The 25,870-nt window shown below is 42.0% G+C and overlaps 1 pseudogene; it reads left to right on the top strand.

Moving 5' to 3' along the window:
- The first annotated feature begins 3,615 nt into the window (after nt 1-3,615).
- On the top strand, nt 3,616-4,032 carry LOC123847115 (nucleoside diphosphate kinase, mitochondrial-like; annotated as a pseudogene).
- The last annotated feature ends 21,838 nt before the right edge of the window (nt 4,033-25,870 follow it).

Genomic DNA, 25,870 nt, shown 5'->3' with positions numbered 1-25,870 from the left:
AATAAACCCCATTCACCCAAAAGGTGCTCAGAGACCTGTCTGCAGGGTTCACGGCGGCAGCGCGCGGCATCCTCTCTTTGTTAAAGGGGACTGTCTTTCTACCAACCCTTCCTCATACATTGTCTCACTTGCTGCTCATACCACCTTGTGAAGTAGGGAGGGCATATATAATTATCCCTATTTTACAGGTAAGGAAACTGAGGGTCCAAGAGATGCAGGCTGACCAAGCATCCCCTGGCTGGTGATAGCCAGGCCAAAACTGGAGTTCAAGTTTCCTGATTCCTGAGTCCAGGTCTTTCTTTTGCCACTGGCTCCCGGGTCAACCCAACAACAGGATTACCCTCATGATTTTTTTCTGTGATACATTGGGGGTATAAAGAGGATCTTGGCAAAAATATAAATAGTTTCCTTTAAATTTTTTTTTTAAAGAGGCAGATGCTTAACCATCTGAGCCACCCAGGTGCCCCAAAAATATAAATAGTTTCCTTTGAAGTAAAACTCACACCCAGCCCTCAGCTGCACTATGAAGTGGAGAACATTTGTCCTCAAGGCCCACCCCCCTCCCCTGCACGTGCAAACACACACACACACACACACACACATTTATGCTTCTGGGATGCCCAGGGCTCTCTCTTCAACTTACCCCATTCCTTACACTCCCCACCCCAAAACTGTGCCAGGGTTTGTCAACCTGGGTGCCAACGATATTTCAGACTGAGTAATTCTTTGTTGTACAGGAGTGTCCTGTATGCTGTTGGCTACTGAGCAGCATCTCTGGTCTCTCTCCACTAGTTGACATTGGCAGTGTCTCCTCAGTTGTAACAGTATAAAGTGTCTCCAGAAATTGCCATAAGTCCCCTGGGGGTGGGGGGTATGGAGCAAAATCAGCCCCAGAGGAGAAGCACTGCTCTATACCGAATGCCCTTTGTGGAGGGAATATGATAAACTCAATCATTTTAGTAAGTCAGTTAGTTTTCAGACCATCTCCCCCTTCCTGCAGTCGACACGGGGCTGGCTCAGAATGGCCTGGGGACTTTCTCTAAACTGTGGCATTTCCAGTCCCTGGTGAAAACCTATGTCCCACACAAAAGGGCATCTTGATCTCACCAGAAGTGTTCAAATCTTGGCTGTGCCATGTCTGAATGTGTGCCCTGGAGCCCACCTAAAAATCATTGACTCTCTTTACTCATCTATAAAGTGTGGACATAAGACCTACATCTGAGTGTTATCATTAGGATTCCATGAAATAATATGTCAAATTGCCTTGATTGCAGAGGCCTCCAATCAGGGCAGATTTTGTTTCTTGCCTCCCGTGTCCAGATGGAGATCAAATGCCCGGATTCAGCACAATCCTGGCACCATGAGAGGGCTCAGTAGGCCTTCACTCTACACTGTTATTCTGTCCCTCCTAGTTACACCTCTCAAGGGTAGCTGGATTATACAGAGGAAACGTACCTGCACTCAAAATGAACACATCTGGAATGGTGGCTTTCACACCAAAGACAAGCTGGAGAGTTGCAGGGAAGACTCTTTAGGATCTCTTTGTGGTGCTGTCCATTGGGAGGGGGCAATCCCACCGTAAGAGTGTCCCCAGTCACCCTCCTCTCTCTCTCCCTCCAAGCAAATCCCTCCCACCCAGTTAGGGAGGGCAGCAGGACAGATTTCAGTCCATTAAGCAGCTGACTTGGGCTCAGGTCATGATCTTAGGGTTTTGGGATTGAGCCCTGCATTGGGCTCCATGCTCAGCAGGGAGTCTGCTTCTCCTTCTCCCTCTCTCTCTGCCTCTCCCCTCACTCATGCTCTCTCTCACTCTCTCTCTCTTCAAATAAATAAAAATCTTAAAATTTTTTTTACAAATACAGGTGACCCTCAAACAATGCAAGGGGTAAGGGGTACACACAATAGAACATGCACATTTAAAATTTTGACTCCCCCCAAATTAATTATTAATAGCCTACTGTTGACCAGAAGCCTTACTGATAACATAGTCGATTAACACATGTTTTGTATGTTGCATGTATTACATACTGCATTCTTACAATAAAGTAAGCTAGAAAAAAGAAAATGTTATTAAGAAAGCTATAAGGAGGGGCACCGGGGTGGCACAGTCTGTTAAGTGTCTGACTCTTGGTTTTGCCTCAGGTGGTGATCTCAGGGTTGTGAGATTGAGCCCCACAACCCGCTTTGTGCTAAGCGGGAATCTGTTTAGAATTTCTCTCTCTCCTGCTCCCTCTGCTCCACTCCCCCCCGCAACACGTGTATGTGCTCTCTCTCACTCTCTCTCAAATAAATCTTTTTTTAAGATTTGGGCAAGCAGGGAGCCCAACGTGGGGCTCAGGTTCATGACCTGAGCCAAAGGCAGCTGCTTAACTGACTGAGCCACCCAAGCACCCCTAAATAAATGAATCTTAAAAAAGAAAGAAGAAAGAAAGAAAGAAAGAAAGAAAGAAAGAAAGAAAGAAAGAAAGAAAGAAAGAAAGAAAGCTAGTTCTAAGGAAAAGAAAATACATTAACAGACCTGTACTGTAAAAAAAAAAATCCACAAATAAGTGGACCCTTGTTGTTCAATGGTCAACTGTACTCTCTGAACTTCTTATTAAAATTTCCTGCCCTAAAGAATTATAAGTCAAGTCTGACGTTTGTCTAGCCTTTTACAGCTTTAGGAGCACTTTCCAATAGGCAAGCAGGACAACGAGGGGGTAAGTCACGTGGGTTCTAGACTGATGGGTGTGAACCTGTCAGAGCCATTCATGATCTGCCCGGACCGAGGTATCTCAGCTCTCTGCACTCACACTTCCTCTTGCACAAAGTGCAGTGAGGAGGATAGATTTTGTTAAAATGATTTCTGTTTTACAGATGAAGAAACTGAGACTTGGAAAAACTGGACCCAAAAAGCTACTGTTTGAACCCAGGACTCCTTTCATATATCATTCTAGTAAAACTTTTAAAACTTTTTGTTGAAGGAGAACATTCATAGAGTAAAGTACACAAATCATAAACATTCACCTTGCTGAATTCTTACTAATAGACACACCCATGTAACTATCATCTGGATTAAGATAATAGGATATTATCCAAACCACAGAAGCCATCCTCATGTCTCCTCCAAGTAGGGTTGCCAGATTTAGCAAATAAAAATAGTGCCTAGGACATACTTAAAATAAAAAATTATTTGCTTTTAATCTGAAATGCAAATTTCACTGGGTGGGCTGTATTTTATCTGGCAATCCTACCTCAAAAGCAAGCTCTAGTCTTTTATGATGCTTGATTAGTTTTGCCTATTCTTGTACGGCATAGAAGTGGAATCATATAGTATGCGCTCTTTTGGTTCTGGCTTCTTCTGTTTAACAAGTGCGTGAGATTCAACCATGTAGCGGGCAGCATTCCACACTCAGCCCACAGCTTGCGGGCCAGGGACCGGGAGGCCTCTTGGCGCATGCTGAGTTGCAGGGGCTGCTGAGCCGCCCACGGGTCACGCCAGAAGCCTGCTCGCATGCCCCAATTCAAGAGGTTCCTCCAGGACCCGGGAGTGGACCCTTATTGCAGTGAAGGGGGGTGCGGCTCACTAGGGATGTGACCCACTGCTTTGGGTGGAGGAGCCTCAAGCTGGTGGGGATGGAGATGCTACAGGCACCAGAGAGAGGCCTTGCCCAGCACTACCCTGACCTGCCGAGGAAGCCCTTCTGCCCAGCCCTCATCCTCTACATGAGCTCCGGCCCCATGTGGCTGTGGTCTGGGAAGGCCCCAATGTGGTCTGCTCCTCCAGGGCCATGACAGGACACACCGACTCAGCTGAGGCTGCCCCAGCACCATCAGGGGGGACGTCAGCATCCATATCAGCAAGAACATCATCCATGCCAGCGACGCCATGGAGGGGGCCCAGGGGAGACCCGGCTACAGTTCCAGAGCAGTGAGCTAGTGGACTGCTCAGACGAAGGCCACCAAAGCAGCATCCACCCAGCCCGAGCACTCAGGCCCTCAGCCACCCCAGCAGCCACCCAGGATCAACCATCTCTGTTGACAAGGACTTGAGCCCACACGCATGGTCTCTCTGTCTGTCCCACACCACCTCCCTGTCCACCTTCTGCCCCACCCCAGCCCAAAGGGATTGAGCAACCAACTTTAAGTGCCTCTTAGTATCCTAAGCCAGCAAGAGATGGGACCAAAGCCTTTCCTTTTTTTTTTTTTTTTTTTTAAGATTTCATTTATTTATTTGACAGAGAGAGAGCACACACAGGGGGAGCGGCAGGCAGAGGGAGAGGGAGAAGCAGGCTCTCCGCTGAGCAGGGAGCCTGATGCGGGACTCCATCCCAGGACCCTGGGATCATGACATGAGCCGAAGGCAGACACTTAACTGACTGAGCCACCCAGGCACCCCACCAAATCCTTTCTGTACTGAAGTGCCAGACAACCTTTGGAGTGTCTCCAAAAGTATGTAGTGTGACTTCTCCTCCCCGAAAGAGGGGGGGACATTAAATTCACCATATTGTCTATGGGGGTGGATTTCTTATTAAACTTTCTGCCATCTCTGAGTAAGGGATGAGGACTTTATGCAAAGTTGTAAGAATTCGAGAGTATAAATAAAGCTTACCCTTTGTCTCTCTCCCTCTCACACTCACACACATTGTAACATTGTCACAATGTAGCAGCAATTCTTTTTCATTACTGTATATAATGGAAAACAAATTTGTTTTTTTTAAGATTTTAAGTAATCTCTACACCCAGTGTGGACTGGAACTCACAACCCCGAGATCAAGAGTTACACACTCCACCAATGTGTAACTCCACCAAACTGAGCCAGCCAGGCACCCCATCTACAGTGGAAGACAAATTTATAATATGTAATCAATATAAGTTTATTCATTGTATATTGTAAATATATATGTATACAATGGATATGAACTTTTAGGTTGCTTTTAGCCAAGGCAAAGGGGCTACTATAAATCTTCTTGTTCAGGTTCTTTTGTTAATATATGAATGCCTCTCTATTGGGTATACATCTAAGGGTAATATTTCTGTAACATTAGTGTATGCATATGTTCAGCTTTGATAGGCAGTACCAAATTTCTCCAAAGTTGTTGAACCAATTTATTCAAGAATGCACAGAGAGATTCATTTGTATCACCTGGTATTGTCAGTTTACTCCCTTTTATGGTTTTAATTTGCATTTTCCAAATAACTCATGATTTTGAGCACCTTTTCACATGCTCACTGATGATTTAGATGTTTTCTTTAGTAAAATGCTTGTTTAAGACTATTGCCCATTTTTTAAAAATGGTGTGTCTTTTCTTATTGATATGTAAGAATTCTTTACATATTGTAGATATAAGACCTTCATCAGACATAAGTTTTGTAAATATCGTCTCCTTGTCTGTGGCTGGTTTTTTACTCTCATAATGGTACATTTGGACAAACAGAAGCTTTTAACTTAAATGGGTATTACTTTTGTGTGTTTGCTGTTTAAGAAATCTTGACCTCTCCCAAGGTCATAAAGATATCCTCCTATGTTACCTTCTAGAAGCATTTTCATTTTATTATTCACATTTAATAGAGCTACTGGACCTATTTCTTTGTCTATCATATGTACAATCCAATTAATTTAAAAATTATTTCCCAGCTTCATAATCCTATAGAATCTGTGTTCATATTTGCTAATATCATCATTAGATAGTTCCTTTCAATCCAATAAAGAATTACTAAGCATATACCCATGTGCCAAGGCACTGTGCTTTATACTAAGAATTTAAAACTTGAACTCATGGGGCGCCTAGGTGGCTCAGTCAGTTAAGCATCTGCCTTTGGCTCAGATCATGATCCCAGGGTTCTGGGATGGAGCTCCACATCGGGCTCCTTGCTCAGGAGGGAGCCTGCTTCTCCCTCTCCCTCTGCCTGCAGCTCCCCCTGCTTGTGCTCTCTCTCTGTCAAATAAATAAATAAAATCTTTAAAAAAAATAAAATAAAATAAAACTTGAACTCAGCATGGTGGTGATTTTCTCAGAGCCCCTACTCTAGCTTGTGGTCTGTCCAGATCCATCTACGTCTCCTGCCTCCACCCACCATGCCTCTGTTGATCCCCTTTAGGGGCAAAGTCCACTCAGATTTGCTTCTAAGGCTGGGGCTTGATGCCTGTCCTCCAGAGTCTGGGCAGGAAGATGGAGAGCATACTGGCAAGTGTTGGTCTTTTGCCAACTGAAGTTTCAAAGAGAGAGCCTGAAACCTGGATCATTTGTGAGTTGCAGGTCCCTGTGCCAAGTTAGAGCCTACATTCCAGGCAAGTCAGTGGTGACAAAGATCTGCTGTCCTGTCACTTGGATTGGCTCAAAAATGCTTGGAGCTGCTAAAACGTCAGTAACAGGAGAAGTGATAAATGTAAATGACTTATGGTACCTCATTGTATCCTAACTATTCTGCTTTGCTGACCTTACTAGTTCCTCCCATCAATCATCGATCACATAAATAGCCAGCTACCCGTTCTCAGACAGGAGAGGATGGTCAGTAAAGGAATAGCAACCTTCACCTCAATTCCAGCATCTGTCCTTTGGAGATTTGGGGAACATAAACCTTTAACATAAACAAACCCAACCCCCTACTCTGGTATCTTAGGCTCCTTGTATCTTAGGACTCTCTTTGGGGATTGGGGCTCCTTATCTGGTTCTTCCCAGCCCCTGGCCACCTCAAATTAGAACACCCCACCCTCCCCAGGGAGCCCCAGCCTCTAAAATTCACCTCCAACATTGATGGCTCCTGTCCCAGACAAACTGAACACAACTTCTGCAAGAGATGGGGTCTAGACAATGTGGGAGAAGGGGGCTTACTCTTCCATTTTCCTGATATATTTTCCCTCCACTTTCCTGCACCAGCCACTTCCCAATCCCTCCAGTGAAGACCCTGAGATATTCCAATGATGCTCTCCTACCTAGTGCTCCCTTGCTCAAAGGAGCTCTACCTGGGTGGCAGATAGCCCTTTCCTAAATAGAGGGAGGATTACAAGAGTAGGGGGTCAAAGCCACAGAACTGAAATGCAAATGTGGGTTCTTAACTCTTGATGTATTTTTAAAAAGCAAGGGAAGACTGAGAGAGATTTTCCTGAGAACACTTTAAACTTGAAAACAGGGGCACCTGGCTGGGTCATTTGGTAAAGCATGTGACTCTTGATCTTGGGCTCATGAGTTCAAGCCTCATGATGGCGGGTAGAGATTACTTAAGGAAAAAAAAAAAAGTTTGTTAGTGCCCAATGGTGACGGTTAAAAGTTGAATAAAGATTTAAAAATAAATAAATAAACAAACAAACAAACATGAACATGTACCAGGAATCTCTGACAGCATTGGTGTGTGTTTCTGATTTGAAGGTGGGACAGCAAGGAAAGCATCTGTGATGACCAGGCCAGAGGCAGAAAGGAACCTTTACTGGACCTTGTAAGGAGGGCAGCCGAGGGGAGCAAGACCAAAGGATATTCTCGGAGCAAACAGAAGGAGCCTGGAGGAAGATCACAGACTAGTGGGAGGCAGGCCTCCAGGGTGGCCTGACCAGGAACGAGTCAGGGAAATAGTCCAATCCCTGTTGCAGGCCAAATACCAGCATTTAAAGGGAATTAGGGCTCCTATGAGCAGCATGGGGGGGGGAAGGGGGGAACTGAGTTAACTGTGCTCTACACTCCGAAGCTCCCACTGGGAACTCAACAGGGAAGACCTGACCCCTTCAGAGACAAAGGACTCAGGAGGGCTGAGTCCTATGATCACGGCTCATAGAAGGTGCTGGAACCAAAGGGAACTTTTCTCTCCATACCTAAGCCAAGGGGCCCCTAGCAACTCCAGGCTCTATTTAACTCTGCTCTACTTAATTTCCTCAAGATAAAGTACCCTCACTGTGGACTCTAGCTTGCTTTCTCTGGAAGCAGCTGGGGGTGGCCTTTATTAAGGAAATGTTTCCTCTTTGACATAGGAATGACTGTTAGGAGGAAAGGCGGGAGATCTATTCTGGAGAGTAAGTCAAGGGGGTGGAGTGGGCATATCCCACGAATCCTTCTGAAAAAGGATGCTACTTATTCCCAGGGCTCAGGCCATTATTATTATTATATTATTATTATTATTATTATTATTATTATTATACCCTGAGGCCGTCAACCCTACTGAGGGAAGGAAGAGAAAACTGGTGATTGCCATTTTCGAGAAATAGCTCAGCACACTGAACTGCTCCTCTTACCCCAGGTTGATCCCAAAGGCTTTCCAGGAGTTCCTGATGTGCACATAATCCAGGGGTTTGTGAACTTCAGGGCAAAACATTGCATCTATATTTTTACTGAGCTCTCACTGAAATTTAGCATTTCCTTCTATTATCAATGTGGGCAACAAACCGTAAGAGCAGCAGTAACTGTGACCATTTTAAAAAAATATATATATTAACTTTATATTTAAACATTCCTAATTATTTCATGTGTTTCAACAAGCACATATTACTTATAATATGGGAATAATAATAAAATATAATTTATAAAACCGAAAATCTATAATTCTCCAAACAACTGCTAGGCCTAAATGTATTTCCCATATTATGTAAACAAACTTTCATAATATAAAAAAGGTAGAGAAACCACTTAATCCACTTTATGAACTGGCCTTAATCCCCAAGCCAAAACTAGACAACGACAAAGGGAGTAGGCATAAAAATAAAACTTCAGCTCTTCTGGGCGCCTTGGTGGCTCAGTTGTTAGGTGTCTGCATCTGCATTCGGCTCAGTTCATGGTTCCAGGATCCTGGGATCGAGCCCCGCATCGGGCTCCCTGCTCCGCGGGAAGCCTGCTTCTCCCTCTCCCGCTCCCCCTGCTTGTGTTCCCTCTCTTGCTGTGTCTCTCTGTGTCAAATGAATAAATAAAATCTTTAAACAAGCAAACAAACAAAAACTTCAGCTCTTCCAGCATACCTCCTCCAGCGATGGTGATATGAATAAAACAGAGTTTCTCTGTCCATTTCTTGGCTTTGCTTCCTTAGTGTGGGCCACCATGACAGGAACACTACTGGAAATCACAAATATTTTTATGTCACATAATGATAGTTATGGAAACATCAAAATATCATTTATATTCATCATTAATTCTAAGTCACAATAGTTCTTAGACTTGCCTAGTAAAAAAACAAGTAATTACATCACAGATTTGTTTTTAAAAAACAGAGCTGTATTTCAATATAATCGGGCTCTTTTGTAATCCTCTATGTATTTTTGATTTGTTTTTCACTTCTAACATCTTTATGGAGGTACAATTGAGCATATGATAACCTACCTATATTTAAAGTGTACAACTGACCAATTTTGACATAAGTCTACACTTGTGAAATCATCACCACAATGAAGAGAGTGAACTTGTCCATCACTTGCTATGGTTTCTTCATGTTCATTTGGAACTCCTCCCATCTGCCCCTCCTCAAACCCCAAGCCCCAGGGAAATCTAATCTGCCTTTTCTAGAACTTCATGTAGAGTTATACAGCATATACTCTTATTTTTAAATTAGGCTTCTTTTATTTAGCATAATTATGTTGAGATTCATCTCTACTGCTTTGTGTATCACTGGTTTGTTGGGGTTTTTTTTGTTTTTTCCTGAGTGGTGTTACGCTGTGCAGTTAAACATTGTTTATCCATTCACCTGCTGATGGGCCTTTGTGTTGTTTCCAGTTCCTGGCGATTCCAAATGAAGCTGCACTGAACATTGGTGTACAAGTCTTTGTGTGGATACGGGCTCTCCTTTCTCTTAGGTAATGACCTAGGGGTGGAACGGCTAGGTCAAATAGGAAGTTTGTGTTCAACTTCATAAGAAACTGCCAGCCTTCTTTCCGAAGCGTTGGTAGCACCTACATTCCCAACACTGGCGCACGAATACTCCGTTGCTCCACATCCTCAGCAACACTTGGTGTGGTTGGTCTTTTTAATTTTAGGAACGCTAATAGATGTGAGGTGGTATCTCATGGTGGTGTTGCTTTGCACTTCCTAGTGACCAATGGTAGTGAGCTTCTTCTCATATGCTTATTTACGGTCTGTATCTCTTCTTTGGTGACGAGTCTGTGCCAGTGTTTTGCTCGTTTTCTTTTGGATTGTCTGTTTTATTATTGAGTTTTGAGAGTTTTGATATGTTCTGGATACAAGTCCTTTAACAGATATTGATCAGAAAATGTTTTTCTCCCATGTTTGGCTTGTCCTTTTGTCCTTTTGATAGTGTTTTCTGAAGAGCAGAAGTTCTTAATTTGATAAGGTCCCAGTTTATCAATTTTTGTGCATATGTGGATTATCTTTTCAGTGTCAGATCTAAGTCATCCTTGCCTAACCAGGGGTCACATAGATTTTTCCCTGTGCTTTCTTCTAGAAGTTCTATAGTTTTACGTTTAACATATAGGTCTGTGACCCATTTTGTGTTAATGTTTTTTATACGGTGCAAGCAAGCTATAGATCTAAGTTTTTATTTATTTTTTCATACAGATGTCCAATTGCTCTGGCACCATTTGCTGAAAAAATTATGCTTTTTCCACTGAATTGCTTTTGCATTTTTGTGGAAAATACTTGATTATATATGTATGAGTCTATTTCTGAACTCTCTATTCCCTTCCATTGACCTATTTATCTATCTTTACACAATACCATATTGTCTTGATTACTGTAGCTTTATAATGAATCTTGAAGTCAGATAGTGTTACTCCTCTAACTTTGTTCTTTTTAAAAAAAGTTGCTTTGGCTCTTCTTAGTCTTTTGCATTTTCATATGAATTTTAAAAGCAGCCTGTTGATTTCTATAAAACAGCCTCCCAGGATTTTAATAGGGATTGCACTGGATCAAGGGATCAACAAACTTTTTCTACAGTGGGCCAAATAGTAAATATTTTACTGTCACAACTATTCAACTCTGCCATTGTAGCATGAAAGCATCCACAGCCAACACAGAAACATAGGAGTGTGGCTGTGTTCCAATACAACGCTATTTATAAAAACAGGTGGTGGGCTGGATTTGGCCTACAGGACAGGGTTTGCCTATTCCTGCTACAGATCAGTTTGGGGACAACTGACATCTTAACAAAATGGAGTCTTCTCACCCATTAATGCAGTCAATTTCTCCATTTATTTAGATCTTCTTTAATTTAAAAAAAAAAACTTTAATTTTTAGAATATCTTAGATATACAAGAGAATGAGATGTTAGTATGGAGATCCCCATATAATGGGTGCCCAGTTTCCTCTCTTGTTAATATCTTACATTAGTATGATACATTTGTTACAATTAATGAACCAATATTAATGTAACATTATTAGCTAAAGTCTGTAGTTTATTTAGGTAGTCTTAGTTTTTACCTGATGTCCTTTTTCTATTCCAGGATTATATCCAGGATATCACATTATATTTAGTTGTCATGTCTCCTTAGATTCCTCTTGGGTATGATGGTTTCTCCAATATTCTGTGTTTTTGAGAAGTATTTGTCAAATATTTTGGAGGATACCCCACCGTTGGAATTTTTCTGATGTTTTTCTCACAAGACTGGAGAAATGGGTTATTAGAAGGAAAACCACAGAGGTAAAGTGCCATTTTTATGATATCGTATCAAATGTACATCTATCATCATGATTTCTGACTGTTGATGGTGGCCTTGACTTTCTGGCGGAGATGGATTTGTCAGGTTTCTTCACTGTCAAGTTATTCTCTTTTTTCCATCTTTCCATACTACACACTTGGCTTTTGTTTTTGATTAAAATGTTAGCATTTTTTTTAAGTAAACTTTACCCCCAATGTGGGACTCGAACTCCTGATCCTGAGATCAAGAATCACAAGCTCTACCGAATGAGCCAGCAGGGTGCACATGCCCCTATACTGTGCACTTTGGAAGGAAGTCACTATATGCAGCTCATATCTTAGGAATGAGAAGTTAGAACTTCTCTAATTTATTTGAACAAATTCTATCATTTTTAGTGCACATCTTTTGTCAGATTTATCCCTAAGTATTTTATATTCGATGCTAGTCCAGAAACTACATTGTTACACTATTGTAAATGTTTTCACATTTCAATTTCCAGTTGCTCTTTGTTAATATATAGGAATACAGTTACAAAATGACTTTCTTTATTTCTGGCAATATTCTTTGCTCCTAAATCAACTCTGATGCTAATTTAGTTACTCCTTCTGTTTTTAAGATTTTATTTATTTATTTGAGAGAGAGAGAGCATGAGCGGGGGTGGGGGGGCAGAGGGAGAGGGAGAAGCAGGCTCCCTACTCAACAGGGAGCCCCATGCAGAGCTAGATCCCAGGACCCTGGGATCATGACCTGAGCTGAAGGCAGACGCTTAACCAACTGAGCCACATAGGTGCCCCGAGATTCGTGTTTTTGATTCATGTTAGCATTGTATATCTTTTTTAATTCTTTTGCTTTTAAGCTGTTTGTGTCTTTATACTTAAAGTCATATCTTATAGGCATCATATAGATAAGCCTTGCTTTTTTATGCAATCTGACAATCTTTGCCTTTTGATTGGAGTGTTTAGACCATTTATGTCTAATGTGGGTATTGCTACGGTTGGATTTAAATCTACCATCTTGCTATTTGTTTTCTATGTCGCATCTGTTCTTTGTTCCCTTTTTCACTTTCATTTGGATTAAAATGACATTTTAATGATTCCATTTTATCATCTGTGATAGCTTACTGACTCTAACTTTGTTATATTATTTTGATGGTTGCCTTAGGGTTTATTTTTTTATTTAAAAAAAATTTTTTAAAGATTTATTTATTTATGAGAGAGAGAGAGAGAGCATGTGAGCAGGGGAGGAGCAGAGGAGAAGAAGAGAGAGAATCTCAAGCAGACTCCCCAATGAGTGTGGAGCCCAACACAGGGCTCAATCTTACCACCCTGAGATCATGACCTGAGCCAAAATGAAGAGTCAGACACTTAAACTGACCAAGCCACCCAGGTTGCCCTTGCCTTAGGGTTTGTAGCATATATCTTTAATATATCACAGTCTTCCTTCAAGTGATATTATTTTCTTTACCTATGATGTAAGAACCTCATAATAACATACTTCCATTTTTCTTCATTCAGCTTTTGTGTTATTATTGTCATATATTTTACCACCACATATATTTTAAACACCACAGTACACTGCATTTTTGCTTTAAACAAATATATTTTAAAGATATTTAAGGGATGCCTGGGTGGCTCAGTCGTTAAGCATCTGCCTTCGGCTCAGGTCATGATCCCAGGGTCCTGGGATCGAGCCCTGCATCGGGCTCCCTGCTCCGCGGGAAGCCTGCTTCTCCCTCTCCCACTCCCCCTGCTTCTGTTCCCTCTCTCACTGTGTCTCTCTCTGTCAAATAAATAAATAAAATCTTTAAAAAAAAGATATTTAAATAATAAAGACAAAAATCTTATTTTTACCCATGCTGTTAACATTTCTAGTACTCTTTATTCTTTTGTGTAGATCTGGATTTCTGATGGATATTTCTTCTTCCTGAAGGACTTCCTTTAACATTTCTTGTGCTGTAGGTATCCTGGTAATAAATTCTTCCAAATTTTGTATGTCTAAAAAGTTTTTGTTTTACTTTTGGTTTTGAAAGATTCCTTTGCTGAGTATAAATTTCTAAGTTGCCAGTTGGGGTTTGGTTTTATGTTTTGCTTCAGTACTTTAAAGATTCTAAAATTTTCTTTAAGACAATCCACTGTCTTCTAGTTTGTATTGTTTTCCACAAGAATTCTCCTGTCATCCTTATCTTGTTCCTTTGTGTATAGTATGTCTTATGTCTGGCTACTTTAAAATTTTTCATCACTGGTTTTAAGCAATTTTATTAAGATATACCTTGGTAGTATACATTTATTCAGGTTTCTTGTGCTCGGGGTTTGTTGAACTTCTTAGATCTTTGGGTTATTTTTAAAATCAAATTTAAAAGGTTTTTGATCATTATTTCTTCAAATATTTTATTCTTTGAGGACCCCAGTCACATATTTTGGGGGCTATTTGAGGTCGTCTTATAGCTAGCTCAGTGATGCTTCAGATTATTTATTTATTTATTTATTTATTTATTTATTTATTTATTTGGAGTGTGGAGCCCAACGTGGGACTTGAACTCACCATGTCCAGTGTGGAGCCCAATGTGGGGCTTGAGCTCACCACCCTGAAATCAAGACCCAAGCTGAGATCATAATTCCAGTGCTTAACCAACTGAGCCTCCTAATTCCCCCTATCATCAGTATGGTATCATTTCTGAATCAGTTTTGATTGATCAATGTTCATATGCATTATGGGATTTATTTTCCTGCTTCTTTGCACCCTGGTAACTTTTTACCCACACTAAAGATTGTGAACTTTACTCTTTGGGGTGCTGGATATTTTTGTATTTTTGCAAGTATTCTAAGTACTCTTGAACTTTGTTCTGGAACATGGTTAAATTGCTTAGAATCAGTTTGATTTTTTTTTAAATCTTATTTTTAAGGCTTGTTGGGTGAGACCAGAACAGCATTTAGATCAGAACTAAATTTTCCCAACTACTGAGACAATACCATTCTGAGTACTCTACCTGATGTCCTGTGGATTTTGAGATTTTTAGTCTGGTTGATGAGAAGAGGAACTGTTCTTGACCCTGTGTGAGCTCCAAGAATTGTTTCTTCCCTATAGTCCTTCCAGGTGGTTCTTTTCTTGCCTTGCGCAGTTTCTTCACACAAGTGTGCTGACTAGTACTCAGTTGAAGACTCAGTGAAAACCCTCTCCAGATCTCTAGAGTTTTCTCTTTGTGCAGCACTCTCTCTTCGATATTCTGCTATGCAAACTCTAGCCACTTTGGCCTCCCCTTTCTCCCAGCTTCTTCTCCTCAACTCAGGGAGACCGGGGCTCCCTGTCCTTGCACATAGTTTGGAAACTCTCCAGGCAACCACAATGCTGTCCTACTTTGTTTCCCATCCCTCAGGGGTCACTGATACTGTTGCCTGATACTCAGTGTTTTAAAAACTATTGTTTCATATACTGTGTCTAGCTTTTTAGTTATTTCAGGCAAAAAGGTAAATCTGATCCTTATTTTAATCTTGGTCAGCAGTGGAAGTCTGCAATCAGTTGTATATATTTTATTTAATGTATTTAAAAATATATATAGGGGCACCTGGGTGGCTCAGTTGGTTAAGCGACTGCCTTCGGCTCAGGTCATGATCCTGGAGTCCCGGGATCGAGTCCCGCATCGGGCTCCCTGCTCAGCAGGGAGTCTGCTTCTCCCTCTCCCACTCCCCCTCTTGTGCTCTTTCTCTCTCTCACTCTCTCAAATAAATAAATAAAATCTTAAAAAAATAATAATAAATAAATAAATAAATATATATATATAGAGGGAGAGAGAGAGACTCTGAGAAGGTGTCCATACCCTTTACCAGATGGTCAGAAGGGACCATGACATGAAAGAAGGTTAAGAACTGCTGCTCAGTACCTCAGGTATTAGTCTGTATTTTTAAAAAGTAATCCCTATACCCAATGCGGGCTTGAACGCACGACCCTGAGATCAAGAGTTGCATGCTCTACCGACTGAGCCAGCCAGGCCACCCCATTACTTCATTTTTTTTAACCTCTCCCCCTTCCAGGGGCATAGATTTTGTGTGGGACAGATGGGAAAAGGCCCTCATTGCTTTTAGGCCTTCAGAAGTTGGTGTCCAAGCATAAATGAGAGCACGACCATGTTCTTTGGGAGGTTTGGGCTTGTGGGTTCCCCCTGGAACAGGTGTGGGAGGAACCTGATTTCTGCTCTGCTCCATGTTGGTTTTGTTTTTGTTGCTTCTTGCAGAGAGGTTTGTAAATCTGCATGCTGTGGACAAATGTGTTATGAAGTATTAATTTCACATCAAAACTGGTTATGAAACTTTCTTTTCTTTCTCCATGCCCCTCCTGGAAACCCTTCCCACCCCATTGCAGACTCTGCCCCATTTCCCCCTCCTCCATAATTAGGGTTTATGCTTCCTGAACCTGAAAGCCTTTGCCTGGTGAAGGAATCTATGTGCACCCTACCAGAGCATGTTTTGTTAATCCTGGTGCAAAGTCAGAACAGGTTGGAGGTCTCTCCTTCCTCTCACTGACAAGGGAGCTGAAGGTAGAGCTGGCTCCCACCTGGAAACTATTCATTAGTTCTGTATTTTGCCCAGAATTCCAAGTCTCCCCTAATTTCTTTTGGAAGACTAGAACTATCTGAGCTGCTCTGTAGGGACAACTGCAATGAACCCATTAGCATTTGTAAGCAGGTCTGTGGGAGCCAGGCAGAAGGGATTCGTTCTATAGAGATGAACATTAACACCTTCCCCAATTGAGCTCAACTGCTACTCCAGCATCAAACTCAGAAACACCTTTTTCTGTTTCTCTCTTCTTATCTGGATTTAATAGTTCTGCCCCAGGGGTAACACAGCCATCAGCAAATCATAGCCCAGCACAAGGGACTCCAAAATCCAGCCTTTGGCACCTGTGCATTTTTTTCACTTAATAAATGAATGAGGGTGCCTGGGTGGCTCAGTTGGTTAAGCGACTGCCTTCGGCTCAGGTCATGATCCTGGAGTCCCGGGATCGAGTCCCGCATCGGGCTCCCTGCTCAGCAGGGAGTCTGCTTCTCCCTCTGACCCTCCCCCCTCTCATGCTCTCTCTCTCTATCTCATTCTCTCTCTCAAATAAATAAATAAAATCTTTAAAAAAAATAAAATAAATGAATGAGCATCTGCTGTATACTAGCCACTGATGATAGCATGATGAGCAAAAACGAACTCTGCAGTTCCTCTTTATGGGGGGCTTACCATCTAACTGAGAGACAGACATTGGTGTGTGTGTGTGTGTGTCTGTCCACATACACATGTATGTATGTATGTATGTGTATAAATATATTTATGTATATATATATATACACATATATAATCATACACATATATTTATATATGTACATATATAAAATATAACTGTGACAAGAATCAGAAATCATAAGCTAGGGGGAACTGACCTGGTCAGGGAGTTTGAGAAGTCTTCCCTGAAGAAATAACAACTCATCTGAGATATAAGGGATGATTGGCATTAATGAGGGTTAGATGGGAAGGGATGGTGCAGGCAGAGGAAACAGAATGTGCAAAGGCCCTGTGGCCTGAGGAAGCAGGTGTGTGTGTCAGATTGTATTTTTTAATGATCACTGCATCACTATGGGGTATCCCACAGCTCTTACAATGTGATCCTGATACTCATCCAGGAAGATGTGGGGTCTTTTTCTTCTTAAAATTTGATGGGCCTGTGACTACAACAGAGATGAGGCCATATGACTTTCAAGACTAAATCTACAAATCTTGTGCCTGGCTCTCTTGGGGCCTAGCCACCATGCTGTCAGGCTGCCATACAGCCACATGGAAAGTCCCGGCTGATGACCCAGCTGGCAAAGGGCATCACCCTCCAAACATGTGAGTAAATGAAACTTCAGATGATTTGAACCTCTGAAGCTGATGTCAGTGGAACAGAGATGAATTGTCCCCACCAGGCCCTGCCCAAATAGCACATTTGTGAGCAAAATAAATATTGTCATTGCTTTAAGCCACTAAGTATCAGGGTGGTTTGTTCTGTTGCTGTGAATAACAGTATGTATGGGGAAGTATGAGAAAGTCAGTGGAAAAGAGCACAAACAACTTGGAACATTATTCTGTGAGCTGAGAATGGAAAAGGGAGCAAGTGCTAGATCCAGAACTTGCTAGAAGCCCAATGACACTACAAGAGCACCCCCTCAGAGCCCACAAAGACCTGGGGGCCCATGGCTTGGCAATTGGAGTGAGGGCTGGATTTCAGCCCTCACTTACGTCTCAGCCAAGCACTCCTGTTCATGGCACAGCTATACAACTATGCTCTGGGGCCCTGCTAGAATACACAAGGCCTCAGAGACTGAGTTAGGGACTTTGTCTTTATTCTAGAAGCAATGTGGGACCAGGTAAAGGGACCAGCAAAATTATTCCTATCATTTAAGTTCAGAAGCTCCCAAGAGACTTCCAATAGATGATATCCATAGACCTCAGGTCCCATTCCAAGGTAGAAAATGGGGCCAGAAAAGTCAGCCTTCCTGTTCTTCAATATTTCTCTTTTACAAAGGTGGAGATAATTTCTACCTACATACTAATCCCAGTTTTGGCCTAACCCAGAATAATTAAAAGATGGCTAACAGTGATGATCACACTAAAATCTAGTCCCTTGCCTTTTTAAGCTTTTGCCTTTTAAGCTATTCTATTGGCTTAGTTCTGACCCAGTGTCTCAGATACTTTAGATCTGGATTTCTCCTCACATCTTTGCATCCTCTTCCCCCTCATTCTGTTTCCTGTCACCAATAGCTAAGAGAATGACCTCCAACATCCTCCAAGAACGTGGTCAAGCTCTGAGTCATGACCAGTACCCTCCCACATGGTGGGCCATGTACAGAACAAAGAATAAGATGAATAAACCATGGTAGAAGGCACTTTTGGCTATCTGCACAATGCATTCTCTCCTATCTTTCTGGATAAGAACAAGCTGATTTTGTTCACCTTACCCAAGTGATTACAGCTTGTCAGGAAGTTTGGACTTCTCCTAGCCCCAGGACTTTGAAGCTTGATTGACCTAAGCAGATCATGGTGGTCTCATCCTTCTTGCCAAATGAATGGTTTGGACTTGAACCAATGAGATGTGAGGGAAAGTCTGCTGGGGAGCCTCTCCAAAAGTTTTCCTTGCTCATGAGAAGGAATACAGAGCTCGGAGGATGCTCTCGTTTTCATAAGACTCCCAGAGCTGTAGCTGCCATCTTGAGACTATGAAGGAATCTCATGTAAGAGGATGAGTTCACAGGCTGAGGATAATAAAATGAAAAGATGGAAATGACCTGCTTCATTGAAGATATCATTGAACAACTAAATTACCAACCCTGGAGTCATTCTAACTCCAATTGGTTTGTCATATAAGGTAATAAAAGATCTTATTGTTTAAGGCACTTTATGTAAATTTTCTATTGCTTCTGACTAAAACATCCTAAACTGATACAGCTCCTCTTGTTGTGAAATCCAGATCATATACTTAGATTTTCTTCTTCCTGTGAGCAGAAGATGAGGAAGACACACTAATATTATAAGCACCTACTGTGTGTCAGACATTGTGCTAAATGCTTTCCGTTTAATATTTACCCTAAGGTACTCTATGGATTTTACAACATGGCTACAAATTCTTTAATGCTTTTTCCACCAAGAGATAGGATTGTTCTTTCATAACTGATCTTTTTGTTTATATTTAATATATAAAGTTTCATAATCGCTGAGCTCAACAATAATTTGTGAAGTTGTATGCATAAATAACAATCTGATTTTTCTCTTAAATACAATGATTCATTAATTTTTTTTTTAAAAAGAGGTGGGCTCTATGTCTCTCTTTCTTGGATCTGGGTAGAGTTATGAGTATTTTAACCAACAGAACACAGTGAAAGCCTCAGTCTTAAAAAGTTGTGCAGCTTTCTCTTTGTTCACTGGAGCCATGTAAGAAATTCGATTATCCTAAGACCACCATCTGAAAGTCCTGGTGTAGGTGCTCTGTTTGACAGCCCCAGCAGAGGCCAGTCTGCCAATCATGCTTGCTAAGGCTCCAGACATGTGATGATGTCATCAAGAACCTCCAGAGCAGCCTACCAGCCAGCTATGTACCACCAAGTGTCCTCAATTGACGCCACATGGAACAGAAGAATCGCCAAGCCATGTGCTGCCTAGAATGGCAAGATATAATAAAATCGCTGTTGTTTTAAGCTACTACATTATTGAGATACTTAGCTATACAGCAATAATCAGCATAAGATTGGCTTTGTTACTTTTTCTTTGCCGATAGTAATAACAAAACCAAAGCTCAGGCCATTAAGTAGTGGAAGCAGGATTTCAATCTCAGTTTGTGTGGCTCCGAAGCCTAGTCTCTTCCCAATACGCTGTAATGCCTGGATCCTTCCTTGATATTCAGGCACCAACCCTGGCCTTTTCTCTGTTTTGACTTCTGGTTCACAGTCTGGCTTCATTCTCCAGATTTACGGTTCCTACCTGACACTTCTTTCTACATGGTTAGACTTTCCAACTGAGACCATCCATTTTGTCCCTCTCTACCAGCTTAATCAGTGGTGTGGCCATTGCTGCCTGCCCACTGGTATTCCGGGCGGCTCTGTTATCTCCCAAACTCAATCCCTGTCAGATGTAAGTGTTGTGCTCATCATTTCAACCACACACTGTCAGTGAGTGTTTGTTTAACTCCAGGTAGTCAGATGGGTACTTGGGAGGCAAACACAGAGTTCCACCTCAAAGAGGATGGGATATGGAAGTCTTAACATTCGATTTGTTAACAGAGACACCCACGTAGAAACATCTAGGTGGACACCGTGTTCCTTCAAAGGACGTAAGACATTCCTTCCAGAGTTGTGCCATGTTCCACAATTCCCCAAAAACTCGTCAGTTGTCATGGGTTTTGTTTTGTTTTGTTTTGTTTACCATATGAAGGCATTTTTGACCTCTGTCCCTAGCCTGGTTCACCAGATGTGGCTCTGAAGACCTTCGCGTTGTTCTTGCTCCCTCTCTGAAAGAGCAGAGCTTGGTCACCACTGAGGAATTTGAAAAGATGTAGCACTGGTAATCAGGACAACCTTTGCTTTCTCTTTAACTCTCATGGGTTTCCTTTGTGTCTCTTCTGTTGTTCTTATCTGTTCTTTCATCCATTTCACACTGCCTGTGCTTACCTCACTGGGATCTCGAGTCCTTGGGCTTTCAGGGATAAAAAGCTAGTTGGTCCTTGGGCAGCCTCAAGACACTGGCCAAAAAAATCCTCAAGCTCACATTTCCTTTGTGCCCCCTTCACTAGTTAGCACAGGAAACTAGAGGACTTCTGGGACCAAGACAGTCTAATCAGACCAGACACAGAGAACTACCAGATAATCTGACACAGAAGAACATAGAGTAGGAGCTACATGGAATGTTTTGAATAGAAGTGAGCACATCTTATTTTATAATTCCTGTGGACGAAAGGAATGGAGAAAGAAGATACACACATACTGGCCCAGCTCTACCACCTACCAGTGGGATGACTCTGAAGAAGATTCTTAACTTTTCTGACCCTTAGTTTCCTTATCTGTAAAATGGGGATAATAACCGTATCCACCTCACCCTGTTGTGAGGATGCAAGGAACTCATACAAGTCAAGCATGAAGCATAGTGCCTCCCATGGTGGAGGCTGAATGAATGAAAGCCATAAACCATTATCATCATCACATCCTCATTGTTGTCTCCAAGTTCATACAACGTGCCCTCTCCGTACCTTGAATGGTTTCCATCCTGTACTCTTGAATGGAAGGGTTAACTCCTGGAAGGCACCTTCTAGTTCCTGGTCAAATACAGCTCTGAAAGCCTGGATCAAATGACTGCAGGGTTTTCCTTTCCAAACCAGTGGTCAGGGGCTCTGACTGCCCCCACCTGCCCCCAAAGGGGTGGGAGCCTGTTCAAGGAGGAGCCAGGTGGAACTGGATTTTCTTCCCCTGTTGCTTTAGCATGATTTGTCCCTTGGTCCTTTGTTCTCCCAAACAAAGCCAAAGGAAAACTTCCCCATCTTGTAAATACTATGACTCCAAACCCAGGCTGTGGTAGTGTGCTAAGTAACCTCCACCTGAGGAGGGCACAGAACACGCCCCCAACCGCTCCCCCACCCCGCCCCTCTGCCCGTGCCTGTGAACAAATGAATGAAATGAATGAGTGAGTGGATGAGCAGAATGCAGGTGAGGCCAATTTTTAGCCCCAGGCAATCACTTCATCCTCCAAAGACGCTAACCCTTGGGTATCCTTCTCTCCCTCTTCCTTTTCCCTTCCCTCTCCCCCAGTCTTTCCTTGTTTCCTACCTTGGTCAGTAAGGACTTTCCACGGTCTTGTCATCCGTGGCTCTTTCCCCCAGGCCTGGAAAACAGATCTATTCAAAGTTTAAAAAAAAATTGGGGGCACCTGGGTGGCTCAGATGGTTAAGCGTCTGCCTTCGGCTCAGGTCATGATCCCGGGGTCCTGGGATCGAGTCCTGCATCGGGCTCCCTGCTCAGCGGGGAGCCTGCTTCTCCCTCTGCTTCTCTATCTCTGTCTCTTATGAATAAATAAATAAAATCTTAAAAAAAAAAAATTGGACAGACACCTAGAGGATTATGCCAGAGAAAAGCCCTGCAGAGATCTCAGGTGACTGACCGCTCAGGCAGCCGCGAGCAGGCCTACCCCGTGCATCACCCCAGCTCCAGCAGCCTCTATATAAACTTTGGAGAATGTCAAGGAATGCAGCTTGTGAAGGAGACAGCCTCCTTTTTTAGACTGAAGTCTCAGATGGATAATGGAAGGCAGATAATAGAGGGTTCTTATATATCAATTAAACTTGAGACAAAGCCTTTCCACCTCTATTGAGGACTCATGTCTGGGGCCTGAGAGATTAGAATATTAGGAAAGAACTGTCAAAAAATGCATCAGGTTGGCTTGCTCTACAGACAGGTATTTATTTGCCAGTAAAAGGAAAAGAAAAAAAAAATCTCAGCAGGCAAGCGGTCAGAGATAGTGGACATTGCTTTGGTTTGAGAAAGCTCTGGATGAAGCTGCTTCCTGGATGTGGATAACATAATAGGCTTTGGGGAACAGAATTAGTGGCTGGCCCCCACTTTTGGTAGCAGCTCCAGATGTGAATTATGCAGTTCCGGATTGATATGTTAAGGACTGGAGTGATTTCTCCCTGTGTCTTTGCAACCTCGGAACCATCTTCCTTATGCTTAGGGCTAGATGGCTCATCGCATATGGAAACATCCTCCTCCTTTTGAATAAAAATAAAAACAGCCAAATTAAGAAGCTTGGTGAGCATTTGGCCAGAAAAAAATGTTAGCTGGGCATCTCGAACTGCAGATCCTTCATCTATAAAATGACTGTAATGATAGGACTGTGTATTTTTCGTTTTCAAAATATTTTCATATTTGGTCTTTGAGGTAAGAAAGACAGGAATTAAAGGTCCCCTTTTAATTGTGATATGTATTAGTACCATTTATAAAAAAGGAAACCGAAGTCTAAAAAGTGAATGGGGTTTCTCTGTGGGAATCTAGATGCAGAAATAGAATTCCATGGTGGCAAAACACAAGTGTACTTAAAAGAGATTTCCGCCTTTTTTTTCATAAGGTGGTTGTGACTATAAAAATCACCTGAGAGGCTTTGGCCCTCACCCCCCAGAAATTCAGATTCAGCAAATCTGGGATGGTGTGCAGAGTTCTGCACATTTCATGAGTTCCCTTAGTTGATCCTCAGGCAGGCTCCTTGGACCATATTTGGAGAGTTATATACTAGGTTTATTCTTTTCCAGAATGATCAGGTCAAATCAAGAATATTTAGTTTTGGGGCACCTGGGTGGTTCAGTCAGTTGAACATCTGACTCTTGATTTAGGCTCAGGTCACGATCTCAGGGTCACGGGATTGATCCCAGCGACATCGGGCTCCTCGCTCAGTGGGGAGTCTGCTTGAGATTCTTTCTCTCCCTATCTGTCCGCCCCTCCCCCCTGCACACACTGTCTCTCTAAAATAAATATATAAATCTTAAAAAAAAAAAAGAATATTTAATCTCCTCTTGGGGTGCCTGGCTGGTTCAATCAGTAGAGCATGCAACTCTTAATCTTGGGTTTGTGAGTTCAAGCCCTACATTGGGCATAGAGCTTACTTTAAAAAGTAAATAAATAAATAAATAAATAAATAAATAAAAATTAAAAGGAAAATAAAGAATATTTAGTCTCATCTTATTCTGTCTCCAGAGCAACGAAGCCTCTTCTGAAGATCAAAACTTGCTAATTCCTGAGATTCTTCCAGCAAGTTGTAGGTAGTTGATTCTCCCTCCCCAAGCTCTAGGCAAATCCAAACTTCAGCAATATTGCATTTGTATTGTCTGCCAGGAAGGAAGTAAATCAGAGACAAAGAGCCAGGACGCCCTCCATTCAGGGAACATTTACAAACATACTGTTAAGAATTCCACCCTGAACAACTGAAATTTCAGACTCGGTATTGAAATATTGAGACTTTTCACAAGCAAATGACTGTCTGAATTCTTTTTTACTAGTTATGCTAGAAATTCTACTGCCAGATGTCTATTTTCAGCAAGTAATGGTGAACTCTAGAAAGTTTAAGCTGCGGTATGATATGAGTTACTAATTTACTAGATCAATTACCAAAGGGTTATGGTGGTCAGTCAAGAGAAATATGACAGCTAAATTCCACTCTGACTCAAGCCAGACATTTTTGCAGACATCATTTCTAAGAGCCTGAGAAATTCTGCATTCCACTTTCCCTGATTCTTAAGTCCCTTCTCAATTACCCAGGGAGGATCGTTGCTGATCATCAGCATGCTGTTGCAACTCTGTTTTAATGGTTACTTTAAATCATAGTTACCGTGTTCTCAGTTGTGGTTTTAATGTACTTAAAATGGCAGCTCTGTAATGAAAATAGACAGCAATTCACAACCCCAGCTCAATACCAGAATCACCTATGGAGCTTTTAGAAAAATCCAGATGGTAGTGACCCACCCCAGACCTAGTGACTCAGAATCTCATGGGATGGAGTCTTGGTGTGTTTGTTTATTTGTCCTTACTTTTTTTTTTTTTTTTGGTAAAGCTTCCTGGGAGTGCATACCCACCCCCACCTCCACCCTGAAGAACTACGATATGTTTTTGTGCTTCTCATGGTAATAAATTCTGCTATTTGTGACAGTCTCTCATGTGCTGGGGACTTTGCCTATAACACATGTAATTGTTCCAACAACACTGTAGGCTAGGAATTATTATTTTGCTCTTATTACAAATGACGCCCCAAAAAGTTTAAGCAAATTGTTCTAAGCCACTGAGGTCTTTTTGTCTCCAAATCCATTTTCCTTCTATGTGAAAATCTGTCATTACTTAAGAGGCTCAGGGCTCAGCAAGGTGAATTCCTTAGCTCAGTAAAGTAGTGGATACATTTGTGGAATTTTTTTTTTTTCTGAAAAATATCCATTTCTGTCCCTCCTCCTTCTTATCCTTTAGGTCATGGCTTAGATAGCATTTCCTTCTGAGATTTTCTGGCCGGCCTCTCCTTTGTGCTGTCAGTGAGCTCTGCGCCGGACCTGACCCTGTAATGCAGTTGTCTGTTTCTTTGTCTCTATCCCTCCCCAGACTATCTCCTCCCAGAGGACAGATATCCAGACTTACCACTGTATCCCTAGCTAGCCACCTCGCGGAGTACCTAGCTTGTGCTCAGTAAATATTTGTTGAATGAATGGATGAATGGGCAGATGGATGTGTGCATGGATGGATAGATAGGTGGATGGAGGGATGGATGGATGGATGGATGGACGGACAGTTGATTGTGGACTGAATTAATTGCCAATGACAACAAGGGAGCAAAAATGAGAACTGATTCATGAGCATGACTAAAAGAACTTAGAAATTCTTCTAATAGGAGAATCACTTAAAAAAAAAAAAGACTCAGGAATCCTGTTAGTAAAATGACTGAAGACAGAGAGCAAATATAATTTTTTTTTAGAGAGAGAGAGAGAGAGAGAGAGAGCATGCATGTAAGCAGTGGGAGGGGCAAAGGGAGAGGGAAAGAGAGATTCTTAAGCAGGCTCCATGCTCTGTGTGGAGCCCAACCCCGGGCTCGATCTCACGACCCTGAGATCATGACCTGAGCTGAAATCAAGAGTCGGACGCTTAACTAACTGAGTCACCCAGGTGCCCCAGATAATTTTTGGCATTAAACATAAATAAGACCTCTCATGCTCCCAGAGGAATATTTAAGTTACAAATGAATGAATGAATGAATGAATGATTTAACTCACATATTGTTCTTATCCAGTAGTAACAATAATGCC

This window comes from Mirounga angustirostris, unplaced genomic scaffold, assembly GCF_029215605.1.
Source record: "Mirounga angustirostris isolate CCGP_5_RB_7025 unplaced genomic scaffold, mMirAng1.0.hap1 SCAF_6, whole genome shotgun sequence".
In the NCBI taxonomy this organism is placed as follows: domain Eukaryota; kingdom Metazoa; phylum Chordata; class Mammalia; order Carnivora; family Phocidae; genus Mirounga; species Mirounga angustirostris.
The sequence above is the reverse complement of the archived record's forward strand: the minus strand, read 5'-3'. Positions and strand labels throughout refer to the sequence as shown.